Source organism: Manis javanica, chromosome 12 (assembly GCF_040802235.1).
Source record: "Manis javanica isolate MJ-LG chromosome 12, MJ_LKY, whole genome shotgun sequence".
NCBI lineage: Eukaryota > Metazoa > Chordata > Mammalia > Pholidota > Manidae > Manis > Manis javanica.
The window spans coordinates 80,997,952-81,024,286 of NC_133167.1; the positions used below are offsets into that span (position 1 = coordinate 80,997,952).

Genomic DNA, 26,335 nt, shown 5'->3' on the forward strand with positions numbered 1-26,335 from the left:
TCTTATCCCACAGGTGAAAATTATCATAGGCTGCAAAAGGATATTTGATTAGTGCCTAGTATGACTAGAATGATGTATCAATCAGTGTTATTAGTTGGACGTTGATATGCTAAATGTTTTGGTAGTATTCAAAAGAATTATTGGACATAATTTTTTTCCTTTAAGCACCTGATAATATAAAATAGCTAACTGCAGATAACAGATTTCCTCATTAAGCTAATGCTTTTTGCCAGGTTTCTTTTTTCTTGAGTCTCTGGACAGTGAGTTTTTATTTGCAAAGCCCTTGGCCCATTAACGGCAGAAAAACAAAATGGTTATAGTATTAACAGTCAGACTGCATAAGAATTTTAAGTAAGACAGGTAGATTGTAAAAATTATCAGAAAATTTCCCATTAAAGATGAACACATGAGGAAGCCAAAGTTTAAACCCATAACTCTAGTCAGGTAGCAAGGAGACAGGAATCTGGGACTCCCGTTAGATTGCTCAGGCCAGTCCACAGCTCCCAGGCCACTGCTTCCACATAGTGGAACCAAAGGCCTCTTTGCAGGAGAAACACGACTCAACTCCACATTGCACTGAAGGGAGAATATTAAGCCAGTCAGGAAATGGGTGGTGATTTGGGCCCCTGCATACCTGTGACTCAATGTCCCCCTCTTCTTTAACCGGGATAGCAGATGGTTTTTGTTAGGTGATTACCCTCTGCGTGTAAGCTTTCCAGACAGGATTACAGATGGCACAGACCAAAAGTAATAGTTCCTAGCTGGAGTGAGCTCCATAATCTTAAACTTAATTAAAACCTTTATTTTTGACAATTTCTGTACCCTTAGAGCAAGCTATTGGTTTCATTAATTTCTTAGGAAATAGATGCATGGAATTGTACTGGTTGGCATGTTCCTCTTTCCTCGTAAGTCAGGATACAGCTAAAAAATGGGACAAGAGCTTTTGTCTGATGTTGTGATAGTTTTATTTAATAAGAACTGCCTCATAGCATATATAACTAGTAATGAGTGCAGTATTAAGTACAAACATTCCTGGATTTTCAAAACGTATTAACTCCATCAGCAATCAGGTTCACCTTCCCGCATCTTCTGAAACCCCACTGAATGGATCTTATAGGAGCCAGAAAAACCAAGACCACACTGCCTCAGTGTACCCCCATCTCTCTGCTGGCATGGTCCTCTCCTGTCTGCTCAGGCCACAGATTTCTTCCCTCCTCCTCTTCGTTTCTTCATTCATTCAATAAATATTTACCAACTCTGTGTTGGACTGTGCTCAGTGCTGCAGAGACAGTGCTGAGCAATGTAGTCCTGGACAGTGCCCAGTGGACCACACAGTCTTAGCAGAGGCAACCACACCTGCAATGACAAGGAAATATAGGACATGCTAGGATGGGGTAACATGGAAGGCAGAGCCAACCCAAAGGCCTGGGGAGACTTCCTGGAGGCAATGGCATTTAGGCAGGTACCTAAAGGATGAAAGGGAATCACCCAGTAAAGAAATGGACCTGTTTCAGGCAGACGGTACAGCATAAGCCAACACCCATATGCCCCAAATAATGGCTGGAATATAGGACACCTGGGAGGGAGTAGTAGAGGCAATATGGAGCTAGATAGTGGGCATGGGCTGGGCCATGTGGGACCTTACACACCATGCTAAGTTCAGCCTTTATCCTTAGAACAATGGAGAGTCATTCCAAAACTTCCACTTGAAGCATGTATATGTTATCAAGGGCAAGGAAGGGGAAGAGAGACCAGTTCCTTACCTTGACAAATACCATATTGTCCTTTTCATTTCAGTACACTCTCTTCTCTCTTTCTCTCTCTCTCTCTGTGAGCACTGGCAGAAAAGATTTCTCATCTTTTGCAGTTCTCTCTCACCCAAAATCGCCTTCCAAAGTCTCTCTCTCTCCTTTATTCCTCCACCCCTCTTTTCTAAAGTTCACTGGTAAAAAAAAAAACTTCTAAGCATCTATTATTATCAGTCCTCGTGCTAAGTATGGTGGATATAATGGCAGGTGAACACACACACACTACCTGATCTGTGAGCATTCACAGCTCTGTTACTGTTCCCTAAAGAGAACCCCAAATAAGGAAATGATAGATATTTTCCCCTGGATAAAGGAACAGAAGTTTAGAAGCACAGAACAACTTTTTTCCCCAAAAAGAATACCTCAAATGATTTCACTCATCTGTGGAGTATAACAACAAAGCAAAAACTGACAGAACAAAACAGCAGCAGACTCCCAGAACCCAAGAATGGACTAACAGTTACCAAAGGGACAGGGCCTGGCTAGGATGGGTGGGAAGGTAGGGATAAGAGGGAAAACAGGGCCTTACAATTAGCACACATAATGGAGTAGGGTCAGGACATGGGGAAGGCAGTATATACCGAGAAGTCAAGTAATGATTCTATAGCATCTTACTACACTGGTGGACAGTGACTGTAATTGGGTACGTGGGGAGGACTTGATAATAGGGGCAGTCTAGTAACCATAATGTTCAAGTAATTGTACATTAACCATCTCAAAATTTTTAAAAAAATGCCTCAGAGACTACATATCTGGGTTGAAATGAATCACTGGCTCATGTGGAAGCAAGTTATAAGCTGATGTGTGAAGGCCACAGCGGTCTCCTAGCTTCCCCATCTCCTCTCCCTGCTTCACTCAGAAATGTTTTTGTGAAAATGTTTCAAATTGCTGTAGTATACTGTCACACCAGGGCAGGTTTCCAGGAAAAGAAGTGGCAGCCACCACAGACATGAACGTTTCTCGGTTACTTATATCCCACAGCACGTGAACACCACCACATGCCTGAAGGCGTTACAGAGCAGGAAAGGAGAGTGGGACAGGTGAGAGGCGACTAAGACACACAGCTGGCAAAAGAGGAGTCATGAAGTGGGTAGAACATACATGCAGGCAGTTTACATAGGATTCAATGAGGAGGCATATTAAGTGAATCAACTTCACTGGCTAAACTCACATCCCATGGGTGGTACAGATTGAGGGCTGATACAGTGGGAGGCTGACTCTTTGTAAGCTTATAACAGTTAATCTGTGAGTATTGACTGACTACCTTTGTACTAGACGCACGGAGAGATACAAAAGAACAGAAGTCCAATGAGGATGGGAGAGGGTTTTTCCAAAAAGTCAAAGAAGAAATACTTCCAAACTCCTTCTGGGAGGCCAGCATCACCTTAATACTAAAACCAGGCAAAGACACCACAAGAAAAGGAAATTACAGACCAATATCGCTGACAAACATACATGCAAAAATACTCAACAATCCACTTCTAGGAATTTACCCTAAAAAATGCAGCAGCCCAGTTTGAAAAAGACGCACCCCTGTGTTTATCGCAGCACTATTTACAATAGCAAAGAAATGGAAGCAAACTAAGTGTCCATCAGTGGATGAATGGAAAAAGAAGATGTGGTACATATACACAGTGGAGTACTCTTCAGCCATAAGAAGAAAGCAAATCCTACCATTTGCAACAACATGGATGGAGCTAGAGGGTATTATGCTCAGTGAAATAAGCCAGGCGGAGAAAGACAAGTACCAAATGATTTCACTCATATGTGGAGTACAAGAACAAAGAAAAACTGAAAGAACAAAACAGCAGCAGAATCACAGAACCCGAGAATGGACTAACAGTAACCAAAGCAAAAGGGACTGGGGAGGATGGGTGGGAAGGGAGGGATAAGGGGGAAAAAGAAAGGGGGCATTATGGTTAGCATGTATAATAAGGTGGGGAGGGCATGGGAAGGGCTGTGCAACATAGAGAAGACAAGTAGTGATTCCACAACATCTTACTACGTTGATGGACAGTGACTGTCATGGGGTTTGCGGGGGGCACTTGGTGAAGAGGGGAGCCTAGTAAACATAAAGTGCTTCATGTAATTCTAGATAAATGATAACAAAATAAAACAAATGAACAAACAAACAAACAAATAAAAGAAGAGCAGCAGAGTTAGGACTATTCCCTTTGTGGTAAGATAGAACTAAATTTAACATAGTGTTCCACTTATTCTTATAAGGCCACAGATTAACTGTTGAATAGCCTTAGTTTCCTCATGTCTAAAATACGGAAGGATAACACAGCCAACCTCATAGTATATAATTTAACATGATTAGCATAATTCCCACTGCACAGCAAATACACAATAAGTATTAGCATGTATCTATTATAAGTTCTTCCTATCAAACATGAACTCATTAAAGTAAATTTTTTATGGAGAATATAGGACCAACCTTAGATAGGCTGGTGAAGACCAGATCTATTCAATACCCTGGAGATGTTACTTTTGCAAAGACAATGTGCTATAAAGAATTTTTCTCCTCTTTATTTTTCCAGTCAGCTCACACAATACACTTCTTGTTACTGAGAGCCAACAGTAGGGAAGCTCACTGTAATTAAAAGACTGGTCTTCTGGAGAGAATGCTTAATAACAGGCATGAAAAAGTCTGAGTAATTCTGCATTTTCAAACACTTTCCTCAAGTTAATTTAACCTGACCTGTTTGTGAACCACCTAGAAAGTCTAGAATCAATATGTCCAGGCTGAAAACAATGGATCAGAGAGAAGAGTAGACAAACTCCAATTGGCCAGTTCATTCAGATCAGGGGACCTTGGGAAAAAAAAGCAGGGGAAAACACATTTTATATGCTCCAGATGCTAACAGTTCAGATTTGCAATGGGAATTTTTTGTATTTTGTGTATTCTCTAAAGGAAAAATCTATCTTTATGCATATATATATGTGTGTGTGTGTGTGTGTGTGTGTGTGTGTGTGTGTGTGTGTGTGCTGCAGGCATAGTGGGAAAAACACTTTGTATACTGAAAAGACAAAAGATAAAAGTGGTTCTGAGCAAAAAAAAAAATACTCCACAAAATATTAGTACAACAAATTCAAAAATTCATCAAAAAGACCATCCATCATGAACAAGTAGGACTTATTACAGGGAATAAGAACAATATTAGAAAATCCATCAACATCATCCATATCAACAAAAAGGAGGACAAAAACCATATGATCATGCCCACAGATGCTGAAAAAACATTTGACAATATTCAACATCCATTCATGATAAAAACTCTCAACAAAATGGGTATAGAGGGCAAGTACCTCAACATAATAAAGGCCATATATGACAAGCCCACAGGCAACATCATACTTAACAGCGAGAAGCTGAAAGCTTTTCCTCTAAGATCGGGAACAAAACAGGAATGCCCACTCTCCCCACTGTTACTCAACATAGTACTGGAGGTCCTAGCCATGGCAATCAGACAAAACAAACAAATAAAAGGCATCTAGATTGGTAAAGAACAAGTCAAACTTTCACCATCTGCAGATGACATGACATTGTACATAAAAAACCCTAAAGACTCCACTCCAAAACTACTACAACTAATATCTGAATTCAGCAAAGCTGCAGGATACAAAATTAATACACAGAAATCTGTTGCTTTCCTAGATGCCAACGATGAACTAGCAGAAAGAGAAATCAGGAAAACAATTCCATTCACAGTCGCATCAACAGGAATAAAATACCTAGGAATAAACCTAACCAAGGAAGTGAAAGGCCTACTATACCCTGAAAACTACAAGACACTCTTAAGAGAAATTAAAGAGGACACTAACAAATGGAAACTCATCCCATGCTCTTGGCTAGAATTAATATTGTCAAAATGGCCATCCTGCCTAAAGCAATCCACAGATTCAATGCAATCCCTATCAAAATACCAACAGCATTCTTCAACGAACAGGAACAAATAGTTTTAAAATTCATATGGAACCACAAAAGACCCCAAATACTTTAAGCAATCCTGAGAAGGAAGAACAACGCAGGGGGGATCTCGCTCCCCAACTTCAAGCTCTACTACAAAGCCACAGTAATCAAGACAATTTGGTACTGGCACAAGAACAGACCCACAGAACAGTGGAACACTAAATAGAGTCCAGGTATTAACCCAAACATATGTCATCAATTAATATACAATAAAGGAGCCATGGACATACAATGGGGAAATGACAGCCTCTCCAACAGCTGGTATTGGCAAAACTGAAGAGCTACATGTAAGAGAATGAAACTGGATGACTGTCTAACCCCATACACAAAAGTAAATTTGAAATTTGATTCAGATCAAACACCTGAATATAAGTCATGAAACCATAAAACTCTTAGAAAAAAACATAGGCAAAAATCTCTTGGACATAAATATGAGTAACTTCTCATGAACCTATCTTCCCAGGCATGCGAAACAAAAGCTAAAATGAACAAGTGGGGCTATATCAAGATGAAAAGCTTCTGTACAGCAAAGGGCACCACCAATAGAACAAAAAGGCAGCCTACAGTATGTGAGAATATATTCATAAATGACAGATCCAATAAAGGGTTGACATCCAAAATATATAAAGAGGTCACACACCTCAACAAACAAAAAGCACATAATCCAATTAAAAAATGGGAAGAGGAGCTGAACAGACACTTTTCCAAAGAAGAAATTCAGATGACCAACAGACACATGAAAAGATGCTCCACATCACTAGTCATCAGAGAAATGCAAAATGATGTATCACCTCACACAAGTGAGGATCGCCACCATCCAAAAGACAAACAACAACACATGTTGGCGAGGTTGTGGAGAAAGGGGAACCCTCCTACACTGCTGGTGGGAATGCAAATTAGTTCAACCACTGTGGAAAGCAGTATGAAAGTTCCTCAAAATGCTCAAAATAGAAATACCATTTGAGCCAGGAATTCATTCCACTTCTAGGAAATTACCCTAAGAATACAGCAGCCCAGTTTGAAAAAGACAGATGCACCCCTATGTTTATTGCAGCACTATTTACAATAGCCAAGAAGTGGAAGCAACCTAAGTGTCCATCAGTAGATGAATGGAAAAAGAAGATGTGGTACATATACACAATGGAATACTATTCAGCCATAAGAAAACAAATGCTACCATTTGCAACAACATGGATGGAGCTGGAGGGTATTATGCTCAGTGAAATAAGCCTGGGGGAGAAAGACAAGTACTAAATGATTTCACTCATCTGTGGAGTTTAAGAACAAAGCAAAAACTGAAGGAACAAAACAGCAGCACAGTCACAGAAGCCAAGAATGGACTAACAGTTACCAAAGGGAAAGGGACTGGGGAGGATGGGTGGGAAGGGAGGGATAAGGGGAAAAAAGGGGGCATTACTATTAGCAGACATAATATAGGGGGGATATGGGAAGGGCTGTAGAACACAGAGAAGACAAGTAGTGATTTGATAGCATCTTACTACGCTGATGGACACTGACTGTATTGGGGTATGTGGGGAGGTCTTGGTGATGGGGGCAGTCTAGTAAACACAATGTTGCTCATGTAATTGTAGATTAATCATACAAAAAATAAAATAATAATAAATTTTTTAAAAAGATTATCATTTAAATTTGAAGGAGGGATTACACAATTTCAAGATAAGCAAAAGCTGAGAGAATTTAGCTCCCACCAACCATCTCTACAGTGCATTCTGCAGGGACTGCTATAGATGGAAGTGTTCCTAAGGTTCAACAGCTGTCACCAGAGGTAACAACAATGGATAGACAAAGAGTACAGAATATGATACCTAATACATAAATAATGAGGAGGAAAAAACACAACAACCTTTAGATTGTGTTTGTGATAGCATACTTAAGTGAGTTAAGTTAGCTTCTTAGATAGTAAGGAAGGGACCCTTTAACCTTTGGTAACCACGAATCTAAAGCCTGCAATGGCAATAAGTACATACCTATCGATACTCACCCTAAATGTAAATGGTCTGAATGCACCAGTCAAAAGACATAGAGTCACTGAATGGATAAAAAAACAAGACCCATCTATATGCTGCCTAGAAGAGACTCAGTTCAAACCCAAAGACATACACAGACTAAAAGTGAAGGGATGGAAAAAGATACTTCATGCAACTAATAGGGAGAAAAAAGGAGGTGTTGCAGTACTTGTACTGGACAAAATAGACTTTAAAACGAAGAGAGTCACAAGAGACAAAGACAGACATTACATAATGATAAAAGGGTCAATCCAACAACAGGATATAACCATTATAAATATCTATTCCCCCAACACAGGAGCACCTACATATGTGAAACAAATACTAACAGAATTAAAAGGGGAAATAGAATGCAGTGCATTCATTTAGAAGACTTCTACACTCCACTCACTCCAAAGAACAGATGAACCAAAGAGAAAATAAGTAAGGAGATAGAGGCATTGAACAACACATTAGAACGGATGGACCTTACAGACATCTACAGAACTCTGCCCCCCAGAGCAGAAGGATACACATTCTTCTCAAGTGCACATGGAACATTTTCAGAAATAGATCATATATTGGGGCACAAAAAGAGCCTCAGTAAATTCAAAAAGATTGAAATTATACCAACCAACATCTCAGATAACAAGGGTATGAAACTAGAAATAAACTACACAAAGATGACGAAAAGCCTACAATCACATGGAGGCTTAACAACATGCCCCTAAATAACCAATCGATCAATGACCAAGTAAAAAGAGATCAAGCAATATATGGAAACAATCTGTGGGACGCAGCGAATGCGGTGCTAAGAGGGAAGTATATTGCAAAACAGGCCTACCTCAGGAAAGAACAACAATCCCGTATGAACAGTCTAAACTCACAATTAACTAAACTACAAAAAGAACAACTGAGGCCCAAAGTCAGTAGAAGGAGCGACATAATAAAGATTAGAGCAGAAATAAATAAAATTGAGAAGAATAAAACAACAGAATCAATGAAAGCAGGAGCTGATTCTTCGAGAAAATAAACAAAATAGATAAACCCCTAGCCAGACTTATCAAGAAAAAAAGAGAGTCTACACACATAAACAGAATCAGAAATGAGAAAGGAAAAATCACTACTGACACCACTAAAATATGAAGATTATAGAATACTATGAAAACTATATAGTAACAAACAGGACAACTTAGAAGAAATGGCCAACTTTCTAGGAAAATGCAACCTTCCAAGGGTGACCCAGGAAGAAACAGAAAATCTGAACAGACCAATGACCAGCAAGGAAACGGAATAGGTAATCCCCAATGACAAGGACGACAGGAGCCTCGGGAAACAGTTGTTAATCCTGGAGGCGCTGCCTCTGCCGGCCTCTCCCCCACCGCCCCGCCACGGGTCCCACCCGACCCTCGGCTCGCCCGGGCCTCGCCCCCGAGGCCGCAGCCGGAAAACTGCGCACACGGCAAGACGCCCGCCGGCCTCACCGTCTGCGCGGCCCGGCACGGCCCCTCTGCCTGCGGCCCCGGCCCGGGCGGCGGTGGCAGGTCGGCGGCGCGGCCCCAGGCCGGGCCCTGCGAGCCCCACCGCCGCGTCGGCCGGCCCCGCGGGCCACGCGCGGCCCGCCGAGCCCCTCGCACGGCCGCCCTCTCACCGGTCCGCCGCGCCCGCAGGCGAAGGCAGGGGTCCAAGCGCCCCCTCCGGGCCCCGCGGCCACGTACCTCCCAGCCCGCGGAGCTGTCGCTGTCGCCGTCACCGCGGAAGCGGGGCCCGCTCTGGACTCTCCGCCGCAGGTCCGAAGGCGCTAGGCTGGGGGCGGCAGAGCTGGATGAGCGCAGATCCGGCCGGGGCGGCGGCTCCAAGTCCGGGCCGATTGCCGTCCTCCGCCCGCCGCGGGAGAGCCGCGAAGGGGCGAGTGCGGCGCCGGGAGCCCAGCCGGCGCGAGGAGGCGATCCGAGGCCGGGTGACGAGGTAGGTGAGGCCGGCGCCTACGCGCCGGGAGGAAGGCGCAGCCGAGCACAGCGGGGATCCACCATCTCGGCTCCGCCGGGCTCGCTGCGCAGACGGAACGGCGGGACGGAGGAGCCCGGACACGGGCGGCTGACCGCAGCACGGACTAAGCCGTTGGAACAGCTCCACCTGGCGGAGCTCGCCACGCTACTGACTCTTCAATATGGCGGCTGCGGCGCCTGCAGCTACTACGCAGCCGCCAGAGTTACGTTTTCTTCGCGCGCGCCCGGTGACTGCCTGCTCCGTGTAGCCGCTCCCTCATTGGCCGCGAGTTCCATCAGTCGGGGGAGGGCCTGAGGGACGCCACAAGCTCATTGGCTGCGACGGCCGTCATATGGGGACGGGTCTGGGCGGGACGCTACACGCTCATTGGCCGCGAGGGCTGTCAGGCGGGGTCTTTCATTTTGTTCAGTGTACTTTCTGCTTTTTAATGAGATGACCCACGTGTTTTTTTATTTCTTTATTTCTTTATTTATTTTCGTGTTATTAATACACAGTCACATGAGCAACAATGTGGTTACTAGATTCCCCCCATTATCAAGTCCCACTCACATCCCATTACAGTCACTGTCCATCCGCGTAGTGAGACGCTGTAGAGTCAGTACATGTGTTTCCGAGTTGTACCGCCCTCCCCGCGCCCCCCCCTGCACTATGGGTGCTGATCCTGATGCTCCTCATTCCCCTTCTCCCTCCCACCCACACTCCCCAGTTCCTTTCCCTTTGGTAACTGTCAGTCCATTCTTGGCTTCTCTAAGTCTGCTGCTGTTTTGTTCCTTCAGTTTTTGTTTTGTTCTTAAACTCCACAGATGAGTGAAATCATTTGGTACTTGTCTTTCTCTGCCTGGCTTATTTCACTGAGCATAATACCCTCTAGCTCCGTCCATGTTGTTGCAAATGGTAGGATTCGTTTTCTTCCTATGGCTGAAAAATATTCCATTGTGTATATGCACCACATCTTCTTTATCCATTCATCTACTGATGGACACTTAGGGTGCTTCCATTTCTTGGCTATTGTAAATAACTCATGTGTTATTAAGTTACTTAATTTTCAAGTGACTGGAGATTTTCTAGATATCTTTCTGAAGGAACAAAACAGCAGCAGACTCACAGAACCCAAGAATGGACTGACAGTTACCAAAGGGAAAGGGCCTGGGGAGAATGGAAGGGAAGGGAGGAATAAGGGCGGGGGGGAAAAAGAAAGGGGGTATTACGATTAGCATGTATAATGTGGGGGGGGGGCATGGGGAGGGCTGTGCAACACAGAGAAGACCAGTAGTGATTCTACAGCATCTCACTATGCTGATGGACAGTGACTGTAATGGGGTTTGTTGGGGGGACTTGGTGAACGGGGGACCCTAGTAAACATAATGTTCTTCATGTAATTGTAGATTAACTATAACAACAAAAATATATATATTAGCAAACCAAATTCAAAAATACATCAAAGGGATCATATACCATGATCAAGTGGAATTTATTCCAGGGATGTAAGGTTGATTCAACTTCTGCAAATCAATCAACATGATATTAACAAAAAAAAAGATAAAGATCGTATGATTGATTATCTCAGTAGATGCAGAGAAAGCATTTGACAAAATTCAGCATCCATTTATGATGAAAAAAGAACTCAATAAATCAGGTATATAGAGGGAGCATTCCTCAACCTAATAAAGGTCGTGTGTGACAAGCCCACAGCTGATGTCATAATTGAAAAGTGAAAGGCTATAAGCTTTTTCTCTAAGATCAGGAACAAGACAAGGAAGGATGCTCACTGTTGCCACTTTTATCAACATAGTATTGAAAGTCCTAGCCAAAGCATCAGGCAAGAAAAAGAAATATAGAAGACATTCAAATTAGAAAAGAAGTAGTAAAACTACTGCAATTTGCAGATGACATGAAAACCTAAAGACTCCACCAAAACACTAGAACTAATGAATTCAGTAAAGTTGCAGGATGCAAAATTAATATACAGAAAATCTGTTTCATTTCTATACAGTAATAATGAACTATTAGAGAAGTTAATCCATTTACAATTATAAATCATATTTACAATTGCATCCAAAAGAATAAAATACCTAAAAATAAATTTAACCTAGGAGAAGAAAGACCTGTACACTGAAAACTGTAAGACATTAGTGAAATTGCTCATGGATTGGAAGAATTAATACTGTTAAAATGTGTCCATATTACCCAAAGCAGTGTATAAATTCAATGCAATTCCTATAAAAATTCCCTTGGCATTTTTCACAGCACTAGAACCAACAATTCTTAAATTTGTATGGAATCATAAAAGACCCTGAATAGTCGATGTAGTCTTGAGAAAGAAAACAAAGCTGGAGTCATCACATGTCCTGATTTCACACCACATACACTTTCTGAAGCCCATTTCATCTTCTGTAAAATGGGGAAAGTAATAACACATGCTCTACAGAAATATTGTTAGAATCCAATCTAATGTATGCCAAAGTGTTTTGTAAGTTCTGGTCAGCGTCACGCAACTTACATGATTGGTACCACTGTTGTCACAGGAAGAATGACAATTCGAGGTTCCAAAATCCTTCTAGAAGGATGCCCCCTCTCTCCCCAGTAGCCATGTGGATACACCCAGCCCTCTAGTCCTGCTCCTCTTCCTCGATATGTACGGTGGCCTTGTCTTTGGTTACAGATGGGCATACATAGTCAGGCACAGGAACTGTTTTGGGGGGTGAAGGCGGGTGAAGAGGGGGAGGAAAAAAACTAGAAGGTGCTAAGAAAAAAAAAGTTCACATAAAATGGTAAAGCCACTTCGGAAAACAGCCTGGCAGCTTCTCATAAAGTAAAGCATACACAAGTGCAGTTCCGGGGCACGTTCACCCAAGGGCAATGGAAACGGTTGTCCACACAGGAACATTTTGTTCTGCATCTCGAGCCTGGTGGTGGTTACACTACTGCGACGTGTGTTGAAACTCATGCAACTGTACAGTTGCGTCTGGTGAACTTTATTGCATATAAATTATACCTCAACAAAACTTATTAGAAAATAATACTGGTAGATATAAATTTGTGAAGTGATGGACGTATTAATTAGTGAGATGAGAGGAATCCTTTCACAATGCATTCACATCATATCATCACAGTGCACACTATAAATTGTATTTGTCAATTGCAGCTCAATAAAGCTGAGAAAAAAGGGAAAATACTGGTCAGAAAAGGGAACTCCACTTGTGAGATGTTTCCTCTCCTACACCGCACTGCCTGCATTGTCTCCCCTTGCTCCCAAAGCCCCGGAATAAGTTACAAAGGTTAAAGAGCTAAGAGAGGAAAGAGTCGTTCCCTTATTCAATGAGAGACAGCACATTTCCCACAGACACCCAGTAAAACCAGCCAGCGCCTAGCCAAGGAGGCAAGAAGCAAGGAACAAATGCAAACCAGTAGGAGGAGGCTGGCGGGTTAGCGCTGCAACCAGGAGGTGCCACAGACAAGGGCCCGACACCCCCTCCTGAGGTCAGGGGCGAAAGAGAGAGGCCTGCTGCGGGGACCCCTCTCCAGCCCCGGACTCAGCACCTCCAGAGGGAAGGCCGGCTGACCTAACCGTGTGACAAGTCGTCAGCTTGCCTCTACAGCATCAGTCATTAGCTTTCAACGTCAGGGCAAATAGAAGCCTTTCAGCTGAAAAGCACGCCTACAAGGACCACAGATGGAAGATACTTTAAACCTGAACTGTGGATACTGCACACACCAAAAGCTTCAAAATGGCCAACTGGAGGAAATTAGAGTCTGAACAAGCGGTAATACAAGCGTCAGCGTGGTCTGCAGCTCCAGTCCAACTCTAACACCAGTTCTGTAATACTTTCTTGCCTAAGTACAATTGGAAATGATTTAAATGGTTCCAAACAGGCACATTTATTTTCATATGGGAAATGGTGCCTGTAACGTGACAGGCTGGGTCAGAGGCATGGCAATCTCAGGACTCCCTCTTGAACAAGCTGAGTACACAGGTACACGTGGGGGCGCTTTATGACCTTCACCTCAAAAGTTAAAGGAAACAAGCAATTAATTTGACATGTGAACAAATACCAATGCACCAAGATGTTTATTACAGTGTCATTTATCACGACCAGGAAAAGGAAACTGCCTCACTGTCCCCGTGCAGGAGGACGGCCAAGGACATGCTGGTGACGCCTGAAGATGAAACAGCGGGCAGTCACCGAAAGGTTGTAACGACAGTTTTCATGACACTGGAACATGGTAATGCTAGGTGAAGAATCAGTCACAAAATGGTACGTGTGTGCCGCATGGTCTCAATCACGGTTTAGAAGGAAATGCACTGGCGATAGGGCTTGAGAGAAACACACCGAAGTTTAACAGTGGCTCGCTCTCAGTGCTTTTAGTCCTTTTTTTTTTTTGTATCATGCAAAACTTTTTACCATGAGCAATTACTACTTTTACCTCTGGGAGGAAACCTTTCAAAAAACTACACGGTACATTTTTTTCAAAAAGTTAGGAATGTACCACCAAAATATGCTTAGTTTTCACTAATAAAATGAATTTACCATGAATCTGCTTTCAGCCTAGGCTCTCAATCTTTCTTCAAGCTTACTACCCACAATTTAAGACGTAAAATACATCTTCTGTCCTTCTTATCTCATCTTTGTTTCTGACTTCAAGAACACCCCTTGCTCGGTGTCCGAGCCCTCGGCGAAGTTGGGGGCCTTCTCCCTAGGTGCCGGTGGCGGGATCCGAGCGGCCCGTCCTCGGTCACGCGGAGTCTCTCCGTCGGGTTCTTCCTTACGCTTCTCTGGAGGGCGGCCACCAGGACTGAGCTTCACACAAGGAGTAGGAAAATGTCCTGGTGGTGCCAAGTGCTTTGCAGGCCTTTTTTTTTTCTAACTGAAACCGTATTTTAGGTCAATATTTACAAGGACCAACCTCCAATTACTTTTTACTACTATTTTGGTTCACGGAATTAGAGCAACATTGGAGTTTGAGGGGACTTCAGAAGTCTGGGTCAATTTTGGTCATTTTGAAGATGAGACTGTCGTAACTGAAGGCCTCTAGGTTAGGTAATGATCACCTGGAGGGGGTTAGAACCGCCTTATCTACTTCCCACTAGGAGGTATTCCAGTGAAAGCCACGTACAGACCCAGGAAGTGATGGTCCTGGCCTGACGTTCATCAGGCCTTCTTAAGGAGACTAGCTCCCATTTGGGGAGGTGAGAGTCCTTAGGGTCCTGACCCAAGCTGGGGATGTGAGGCAGAGACAACGGGGAAAGAGGTTAAGAGCGATACTGGCAAACGATGACGGAGAATGCTGCATAGTCTGGGTCCTTGCAAGTGTTCAAGGTCAGATGGTATCTTCAAGTCCTGTCCAACTCGATTATTCTGCATCAACCAGAAACCACAGGACTGTGAAGAAAGTTTACCCTGGACTATGAGCCACCAGGAGCGTGCTGTGGGGAGAGGGGTGGCGATTTCTGACCCTTTTCTCAGCAGTACAATCTACAGCCTTTGTGGATTTATTGGACATGAGCAAACTTATCTTGGGCCTCTGTCTAAAGTTTCCACTGCAGGCCCTGTGGGCTGAGCCCTTCTGTATCCTCTTTATTCTCTGCGTTTGTTCCTGCTACATGCACTCTCCCTTCTGCATTTTTGTCATTCTGACATTTAAATTTCTTCTTGGTTCATATAGTATTTGTGTTATTTAGATGCTTTCCACATGGCCTTTTGCTCTCTGGGAAAGCATAAGTCTATTAAATCTATATATTTTTAAAGGATAAGGAAAGAAACAGCAAAAAGCATTAAAAATGAGATGAACAAGTTAGGATGATGTGGCCTGAAGAAAGAATTTAGGAGGTCTGAAATGACTTGCATGAAAAATAGTTCTGAAAAATGAAAGACTATCTCAGGAGGTAAAAGTGCCATTTCCTTGGAGATGTTCAAACGGATCTGCATGGCTGTATGATCGGTTATTGTAAGTTTGTATTTACTGTTTCCATTTGAAATTTACAGTTCAAAGACTCCATGGAAAAGTTACTATAAGGCAACTATAAGGCACTCCATATCTAATTTGAAGACATAACAGTCTTTCACTGTAACGAGCAAGACTATACTTGGATACAAGGGAAAAATTCACACCTGAACGGGTAGTTGCATGCTGAAAAATGTGTTCTCATTGGAAATGTGGCATTATGTACATAGAGATTTCTTTGAAAATGATCACTACCCTGCTGGTGCGTTTTACGTGCAGCACTGTTGGAAAGCAAGAGATGAGCACGGCAGAGTTTCATACATTTATTCCTTTGTAAAATAGAAATGGGTTCTAAACATGCTCCCTTTTCTGCATGCACTGCAGATGGATTCCCCTCAGATATTCCAGGTATTTTGGTTCTTCACTCACAACCAGAAATAGGTTGGTTTTCATGAATAAATCACTTAACATCACTTCTGTTAAATGCCAAATGGAGAGCACTTGTTCCAGTTCTGGGTCCTGAAGTGTTGCACTGTTTGGCTAAGTTCCAAGAGCTATATAGGGAAATACTTTCCCTTCGGCCACAGTTTAAAATGGAACTATGTATGTAAATAGATATCTTGGTTCTTACATATGTTGTTGTTAATTCTGTTCTGATAATAGTGGAAGCTCAATAAAAACATGAATGATACAAAAACACTGATTCCTGACATTACTACATATTCTTCCTATTTATAGAACATTAACATAAATAGAAGAGTTGACAGATGAAGATTATTATCTTAACCATTTTCCATGCTCAACTTACAGCCCCCTATTTCTTGTTCTCATTCCACAGGTTCTGAAGCAACAGTTCTTGGGCAGTAGAAAAAGCAAGAGAGAACAAATCATTATTAATTGATTTTGTCAGTCTTTTCCTCTTTGCAATGGAGGAAAGTCTGTTCAAGTCTCTGAAGTGCTTCATCAGGAAGTCTGCAAATTTGATTCAATTCCACCAATAACTTCCCAAATTTGCAGTGTAAAGAGTCTAAAGCAGGCAATAAATCTACAAAATTGTCCGTCTGACTGGTGAGTCAGGTGAAAGTTCAGCAGCTCTTCCTATCTCCCACTGAGACTACTGAAACTGAAATACTTTTACTAAATTAAGAAACCATAAGCATTTGCTTGGTATCACCTTCAAAGAACCATGGAAATAGAAGCTTAAAAATAAGAGAGGTAAGAACAGTTTATGAGATTTCTTTGAAAAGCATTTCCTAATTCTGAGGGCGCATCTGGCACTTAATTCCTTATGTGTGATGGAGATAAACTTGCTTGGGCAAGTCTCCGGTCCCTTTTGCCTGGGTTTTTCCTTTGAGAACATGGAGCTAGGGAGGACGCCTTGATGTGAATAGAAAAGAGCTTAATTATGATAACTAGAAAGCAACAGGCTATAAGCTGCTCTTTGGTGATGTCTGAAATCAGTTAAAAGAAGAAATAGGCAATTATATTGTCTTTTATCATTACCTGCTTATTTACCTTCACTGGAGCACTTGTGTGTGTGTGTGTGTGTGTGTGTGTGTGTGTGTGTGTGTGTGTGTGCGCGTGCGCGCGCATGTGTATATGTATTCAGATTAATGTCTAGTGTCACTTTCTTTCAGCCTAATGAGCTTCTTTTAGTATTTATTGTAAAGCAGATCTGCAAGCAATGGATTCTCTCAGTTTTTATTTACTTGCGAATTATTTTACTTCACCTTCACTTTTGATTCTTCCAGTACTTTGTGGTCTCTACTGTTTCTGATGAGAAGTCAGCTGCTAATCTAAGTGGGGTTCCCTTTTCTCGTGCTGCTTTCCAGATTCTGCCTTTCAAAAGTTGACTCTAGTATGTACGGGTGTTGATTCTTTGTGTTTATCCTAATGAGACTTTGTCAAGCATCTTGGGTGTATAGATTAGTCTTTCTCATCAAACTTGGGAAGTTGTTGGCTATTACCTCTTTGAATATTCTTCCCCCTTTCTTTCTACTACTTCTGGTATTTCCACTGGTACACTTACTGGTCGCCTCTATTTGTCTGAGGTTCGAATCATTTTTCTTCCTTCTTTTTTCTTTTTCTACTTCTGACTGCATGATCTCTATTGCTCTATCTTCAAGTTAGCTAATTTATTTTCTGACAATTCAAATCTACTCTTGAGCCCCGCTAGTAAGTTTTTCATTTTGTTATACTTCTCAATGGCAGAATTTCTATTTAAAATTTTTTAATTATGGTAAAATAAACAAATTTTACCACTTAACCCTTCTTAAGTGTACAGTTGGCATTAGGTACTTTCACTTTGTTGTGCAAACACCTCCACTGTCCATCTACAGAATTCTTTGCATGTTACAAAACTATACCCATTAAGCAATAATTTCCCATTCCTCTCACCCCGATCCCTGGCAACACCATTCTACTTTCTGCCTCTACAAACTTGACTGAGTACATCATATGAGTGTAGTCATACCATATTTGTCTTTTTCTGACTGTCTTATTTCACTTAGCATAATGTCCTCCAAGTTTATCATTGTTGTACCCTGTATCCAAATTCCCTCCCTTTTTAAGGCTGAATGATACTCCATTGTAGGTATAGACCACATTTTGTTTATCCACTCACCTATCAGTGGACATTCAGATTGCTTCTGTTTTTTGCCTATTGTAAAAAAGGCTATTGAAATGGGTGTACAAACACCTCTTCAAGTCCCTGCTTTCAACTCTTTCGGGCATACACCCAGGAGTGGGACAGTTGAGTCATATAGTAATTCTTGTCTTAATTTTTGGAGAAACTGTCATAGTGCTGTGCATAGCAGCTGCACCATTTCACATCCCTGCCAACAGCACACAAGGGCTGCACATCCTCACCAACGCTTGTTATTTTGTTTTGTTTTTAACAGCAGCCATTCGAATGGGTGTGAAGTGATACTTCATTGTGGTTTTGATTTATATTTCCCTAATGATTAGTGATGTTGAACATATTTTTATGTGCTTTTTGGCCATTTCTATATGTTCTTTGGAGAAATGTTTATTCAGGTCCTCTGCCCATTTGTTTTTGCTGTTGAGTTGTAGAAATTCTTTATATATTCTGGATATCAACCCCCTATCAGACATATAATTTGCAAATATTTCCTCCCATACCATAGGTTGCCTTTTCACTCTGATGATTGTGTCCTTAGACATACATAAGCATTTAATTTTGATGTAGCCCAATTTATCTCTTTTTTCTTTTGTTGCTTGTGTTTTTGGTGTCATATTTGGAATTGATCCTTTTTTACCCTATCTCTTTAAGATAGTCTCCATTGGATGAGTCACTGCCACCATGCCCTCATTTAATTATTTAAGAATCATTTCTTTTAGTCTTTGAACATATTTATAGTAGCTGTTTTAAAATCTTTTTCTGTAAAATTCAATGTATGGACCTTCTTAGAAGTCTGTTGTCTGCTGTCTGCTTTAGTTCTGCTGTGTGTCACACATTACAATTTCTTTACGTGTCTCATATATTTTTGTAGAGCACTGGAGGTTTCACACAATACATTGTAGCAGGTCTTCTTTGCTGACCCCCCCACCCCCACCCCCAGGTTTGTTGTGACTCTTTGGTTGTTTATTTGGCTAAACAAACTCTGTGAAGTCTATTCTCCCCATAGTGTGCAGCTCTGGTCCCTGCTCAGATTTCCGTCCCTTGTTTTAATCCTTTAGCTTGCTAAGGATCACCCATGGGACATACAAGCCACTACTGGTCAAAAGTTGTGCTTAAACCCCCTTTAGCAAGTTAGATTTTCACCCTTCACCATGGCTGTGTGTGGGTTTAGGGACTACCTGCGAAGTTCAGGGAGTGAGGGGAGGAGGGAAGGTCTGACTGCAAGGGGCAGCTCCAAGGGTAAGCTTTGGGGGGCTGCGGTTCTTCTGTGCTCTGTCTGTGCTAGTGGCCATAAAACCCTGAGCATGTGTAAAAACTCACAGCACTATAGCTTCACCAGAAAAAGTGGATTTTTACTCTATGTAATTTCTTTTAAGTGGCCACAATTTACCTTAAAAAAAGATACTTCTATACCCGTATTGCTCTTACATAGCTGGATCCAATTTGGTCACCTGAGTTCTTAAAAATTCACTACCTAAGATAAAACGGGGTGATAGAAAACAAAATATTTCTTATTATGCTATTGCCTACAGAAGGTCATGTCCTCTCGTAACACAATAAAAATAAAACTTCAAAAAAATGTATCATTCTAATACTTAGTATGATAACTTTGAGCTTTTATACTTGATCAAAAGAAGTTTGTTCTGGGTTAGGCTTCCAGTCATCATTTGTGAAGTAAAAATTCTGGATTTACTTAATTGTCACTGACAACTCTCAGAGAGCCTGAAGACACCATGACTTAAAGATCAGGGGAAAACCAAACCAGAGCAAACAAAACCAGAGATGGCAAAAAACAGGCCTGACAAAGAGGGGTGCGGCTGGGCACCCGGCCCTCTACTTCCCCAGGGACTCAGCCACACAGATCCCGTCCTGTCTTCCTGCGCAGCCACCACTTTAATCGCAAGTCAGTCACTCTTCAAAGCAATCACTCTTCCTTTTTAAAACCTTTATAACAATAAACAAGTTCATTATAACTTCCAACTACCTCACTCTGATGAATGCATTTATATTCTCTTACTTTTGCTTTTTGTCTTCAGAGTGGAGGTAAAATCAAGACAAACCAAAAAAGTGAACAGTAACAAAATAAAATCAGTCCACATCTTTAAGCTGAGATCCATTCTCTTCTTTTACAAAAGTCACCCCTTCCTTTGACAGCCACCAGATAGTTTCCCTACCTTTTCTGACTTAATCTGTGGTCTTAGGAAATATTTTTATCTGCCTAACCATTTTTGAAAAGATATCCTTTTTCGTCTTTTGAACTACTCAACTTGCAAAGCAGTCTATCAAACTGTGCCCATGTATTTACTCCAACTTGATAGGGCCTGTGGCATTTCACACATCTGTGCTCACCCTGTGTGCAGGAGAGCTTCATGACTCACCCAAGCTGAAATCGCCTGGCAGCGCTGGCAGCGAGGTCACGCTGACGCGGCTACCCCAGTTCTCACTGGGAACAGCTCTCACTCTATCCTGGAATACCTGACTATTTGGGTTAAATGATTCATCCACATCTCCTTCCCTCCTCCTCCATCAGAGAAAATGAATATAAACCCAGGTGGAATGTGCCTTTACTTCCTCACAGAGGCCACAGTGCAGAGAGGGAGCCCATCATGATTCCCCTCATGTAACTGCAGGAGACAGAGGCAAGATGGCAAAGAAAGAAAGGAGAGGCTGAAAAGAACATTTCTTGTTAGGGTGAAAAATGGCAGGAAGGAAAGTTGAAAAACCAGCTCTTAGTTCCCAGTATTCCGGGAAACACTCTTCTATGAGTAACAAAGGTTCTGAACCAAAGGCTAGGTCAAAATACGGTTGTACATGATGCTAGCTTCCCTTTGGTTTTTCAAGGCACTTCAGCTTTAAATTAAGGTATTATTCCTGCTGAGAGTAGCTTGAACTCACGCTCCATCTAATCCTCTGTCCCCAAGTAAACCTGGTGACAGATTCTGCTTATTTAGGCCCAGGCTTAGGAACACACTTCAAAGAGAGACACTTTAAGTAACCATCAAAACTATTTATTTCACATGTCACCATACAAAGCAGGTTGAAAGGGAAGCCTACTGTTTTTGCTCAAGATCTTCTTAAATCAACTGTCACCCGAACCAAAATAGTTACCCAAAGTAACCTTCTGATTAAGGCTACAAGAACATCCCAGCAGCACTTGGCAGAGATAACCGAGACAGCCAGCACTCTCTTAAAGTTCTATCACGTTTAGCAAACACTGGTGAGATACACTTTGATACAACAAAGTAAGTGCTTTGGAAATACCAGCGAGCGACTTGTCTTGCTGTCATCCCTCACCACCGTCACTCAAAACTTAATCCGAAGCCCGTGGCATGTGGCTCTGCCATTTAGTAGTTTATCTTTAACATCTTTACATGATGGTCACAAATGTGTAATCCCAACAGCAGAGTATTATTTTAATGACTTAAAAATATGCGGGATTCTGCAGCTCCCTTCCTTTGTTCTCCAAATAATACTGAACCTGAGATCCTGGCCAATTTGAGACCCTATTAGAGGTCACTGAACATCCAGCATTAAGTACGGGAAGCAGATCCTGGCTGAATACCTTCCATGCTGCAGAATTAACAGAATTTAGCCTTTATCCATAACTGCTACACGCCAGTTTGTGTGGGTCTCTTCCCAAGAGCCAAGATCTAAAGTCTCTGCCTAAAAATAAGTCAAAATTTTCCTTTATAAAAATATATATGCTCACATAAAAATGTTGGTAAATACAGAAAAGTAGAAAGTAAAACAAGGAAAATTGCTCCCAGCCCAACATTGAAAAATAACCATTATTTTGTGTGCAATTTGAGGTACAAGTTTTATCCATCGGGGTAGGCATTACTTACGTAAGCCACTGAGAGCCCACTGCCAAATTAAATATAAAAGTCTAAGTAAAAAGTAAAAATGAATTACAATAGTTCTTTTTTGAAAAGAAAGTTTTTCATCATTACATAGGTATTGTATGCTTACGGCAGAAATATAAAATATGGGTAACCAAAAGAAGGGGCAAACATCCCATATCAGCTCATCTCGAGAGAGAACCAACACTCCCATTTGGTGCAGAGAATTCTCTCTTCATGCACATCTAAGTGCTTACCTTTTACAAAAGGAAATAAAGCCATGTTAAAAAATGCTTTCCATTGAGAAATAGGATCACACACAAGCATTTATTTTGTGACCTGCTAGTTTTACTCAATAAAGATCACTTACTCAACACCTCATTTTAAATGGCTGCACAGTGTTCATTACATGGCAACAGCATAAACTATTTAACTAGTACCTTTTTAGGTCACTTCTGAGGATATTTTATTGAAGTATTAGCTCAGTGGGTCATTCTTGAATAGTCTGATGATGAACAAAAGAGGATTTTCCCCCCTCCTTTCTCTTCAAGTTTTTTTTTTGACTCAACAACTATAATGAGACAAAATTTATCCCAAACCACTTGACCACTGTAATAGTTAATGACACATATGTGAACTGTGTGAATATCAGGTTGAGTTTAAAAACAAAATTATTTTTGCCAGAGTGAAATACCAAAAGGAATGACTACTTAGTAACTTCTCCTTGCATAGAAATGAAAATACCCCTTTGCCTGATATCATTAAAAACCAAACTGACCAATCCTTTGGGATTTCTCTGTTTGATATAGAGTCACTGAGAGTTTGCTGGCTTTAAAGAAAATGTTTTACATCCAGAGACTTCCTTAGTGTGTAATACATCAGCCACCCCTGCCCTCAGGGTTGGTGGACACCTCTGTTTGGTGCAGCTGCCAGTCACCGGGCCGCATGTCCCCTGCGAACAGGCAAGGACGCAGAAAACCACAGTGCATGCAGCTGGATGTCTGAGGGGCCAGTCTTTCAAACGTAATGAGATCTGAGGGCGGTGCAACAACTCCGGCATATACACTTGTCCCTTCACCCCTGCGTCTCCCATTACAACGCAAACTGGAGTTTGGGCCAGACTGCTCTCGCTTGTCTTTTATCACTTCAAGGAATTTTTAGTACTCGGCAAATGTGTAATTAACTGCAGCTGTAAAAGCCCAGGATTGGATGGATCCCATTTCTAAGTGCTGAAGTATTAGGGCCACAGTGACTGGGCCAAGGTAGAGCATGTCTCCTCTGGAGGCAGCAGTGTGCCACCTGTGAGACACTTTCTAAGCAGCCCTGGCCCTCAGAGGGCCCTTTCTTCATTAGGATCACAAAAGCTTTTATTGTACTAAATGAACACAGAGTGCAACTGACACATTCAGCAGCTTGTGTCTTCAGCCCGAGGCAATTCCTTCAAGCAAAGGCACAAAGCAAAAACACACAAACAGGCCAACACATAGGGAATGGAGATATATTCAGAGAAATGGGGGAGATGAGTAGCTGGGCCCGTGGGAGTGACTGGTCTGCCCAGCCAGGCTAGGGACTGCCGACGTCCTGGCTCTACAATCACAGTGGGGCCTTGAGCTACTGGGGTTTGAACTGCACAGGTCCACTTATAGGCAGATTCTTTCAATAAATATACTGGACAAGTTTTGGAGCTTTGTGACAAGTTGAAAATACATTTTATTTTCTCTAGCTTACTTTAAGGATATAGTATATAATCCATATAACATACAAAATGTGTTCATCAACTGTTTATGTTACAAGGAAGGTTTCCTTCTGGACAACAGGAGGCTGTTAGTAGTTAAGTTTTGGGGGAGTCAAAAATTTACATGGATTTTCAAATGTGTGTATAGGGGGGCAGCTAGTGCCCCTAGCTCCTGGGTTGTTCAAGGATCAGTTGTACGTGGGAGAGAATGGAGCACCTCTGGCCTCGGACATTTCAAGTAACTGATCAACCATTTATTTGCACTGAGTGCCTACTATGCGTGCCACTTGCTGCTTGCTGCTCATACAAGAACACCAAGGTGAATGAGGTCCCTCTCTGCCACCTCTGGAGGAGCCCCCACAAGCTGATCACACATTACCCTGGGCTCGCCTTCTCTGCAGGACCCTCACCTAGACCCCACCTCCAAGGTGTAGGACGGAATCCTCAGGACAGGGAGGTGACTGGCATTCCCACAGCTGGTGTATGGCTCGCTGACCAACCTCTCCTCCTGTGGAAGCGGCAGGGTTGGGAAAATGGGGTGGAGTCTGTCCCTACAGCCACCTATCTTCTGAATGGGCTTTGGGAAGCAAGCGCCCTACCTGGCCAGCAGTCAGTGATGTGAAATGATGTTGCACTGACATCAGGGGGCTCTCCGTTTTGACCTCTGCCCAAATTTCCCTTCAGGTGGCTGTGAAAAAGTCCCAAGGGGTGGATGGCGTCTATTCAACACAACTGGGATAAAGCAGGATGTGTCTGATAACACTGCGTCACTGCCACCACGTCGTCTCGTTTGGTCCTCACCTGAAATGGGCCCTGTCTTAACTACTGAGTTCAGAAAAGTGGCTGCAAAATTGTCCTGGTTAGTAATTGGCCTTCTCTAAGTGACAGAGCAAATCCAGAGGAAAGCCAGGGTGGAAGGGACTCTGAGAGGTCATTTATCTCCTGACTTCAGAGAGAATACTGAAAACATCACAAATAGCAACCTGTTTTACATGATGTCAGGAAAAATGTTTACATTTCCCAGTATCCAAATTCCCCATTTTAAAACAGCCTTTTTCTTTACATCGTGCCTAGTGGCCCTCAAACTGAGTGTACATTGGATTCACTTGGGGGGCTTGTTAAACAGACTGCAGGGCCCCACTCCTGTGGTTTCTTAGTGAACAGGCTAGGGGTGGGGCCTGTGGGTGTGCATTTCCAGCAAGGTCTGGGGGGAGCTGATGCTGAGGGCCCTGGGCCTGTGCTGCGAGCACCGAGCACCGTGGCTCTAGCCTAACGCTTGCTGGGTTGCCCTCCTACGCCCTCCATGGGAATGGAAACCCACGGGTCCTCGCCTTGGTACTGGGGCATACATCCACTTGAATAACAATTCAAGAGTCCTCTGGCCAGTGTTTTTAACTCCAGGCTAAATAATGGATGTTCCCTAGCCTCTTATTAGAGGTATCATTTCTCAACTCTGTAATCATTTTTTGAGGTTCTTTGTTGAACCCTTTCCAAGTCTCTGTTATGGAGCCATTAACTAGACCCAGAACCTTAGTCACAGACTGGCTGGGCTGAGTATAAAGGGAAAAATGACTCACAGACGCATACAGTACACTCCCGTCTATCGATCTCCAGTACCCCAGCCTGCCTTCAGCTCCCTTCTGATTCATGATCTTCTGACTCCTTTACAAGCTGCTGAGATGCTTGCTTGACCTTGGCAATGCCTTTCTTCTGAGAAGCTCAAGGCGCTTCTCTAACTAACTTAATAGTTGACTCAACATCCTAAACCAGTGGAGGGTTTCAACTGCACAGCAGCCCAGGAGGGGAGGGAAAATCTGGAGCCCAAATTCAGATTTCTATCCAAGTATCATTATGTGGAGAAAAATGCATCTTAACACGGACTGGACTTGAACACACCAAGCTTACCACCCCCCTTCCCCCCATGTAATAACAGTTCCAGGGGCAGGTGAGCCCGCCGGATCCCTTGCCTTTGGGGGGCCCCACTCTGCCTTATTTTCTTGTCTTTCATTTTCACCTCCTCCCCCTGCCAGTTGTGCCGGCCGGGCCCAGTCTGTGAAGCGCCTCATTTCAGCACGTGAGCCTCCGAGTGGGGGCTGTGCTTGCTTTGTGTACTGTATGTGCTCTGAGGGTGCGTGATACAGGCTAAAGGGTGACCGCGGTCCCAGTGTTTCCAGGAGAAATGAAAGAAGCCAGAACTCCAGCAGAGGGCAACCCCTGTGGGACACTCGTGGCCGAGACAGGCAAGGCTGAAGGTGCCGCTCCGCTCGCTGCTCCTCTCACTGGGGGTCAAACAGTGGACACGCGATATAACAAAGCCTGTGCCTACAGAAATTCCCTTTGAAAGAGAACATTCTAGAGATGTGATCACGGAGCCTGC

General features: G+C 42.8%; 2 long non-coding RNA genes across 2 annotated transcripts in view; both read right to left on the reverse strand.

Annotated features, from left to right (window-relative positions):
• Window positions 1–26,335, reverse strand: part of LOC140845157 (uncharacterized) — a 112,537-nt gene that overhangs the window by 83,816 nt on the left and 2,386 nt on the right. The gene's annotated exons all lie outside the window — the stretch shown is intronic.
• LOC140845154 (uncharacterized) lies at window positions 942–10,129 on the reverse strand. Its single transcript, XR_012123871.1, has 3 exons — window positions 9,509–10,129; window positions 1,764–1,942; window positions 942–1,356 (listed from the first exon to the last, which is right to left on the reverse strand). It is a non-coding gene; the product is annotated as an uncharacterized lncRNA (long non-coding RNA).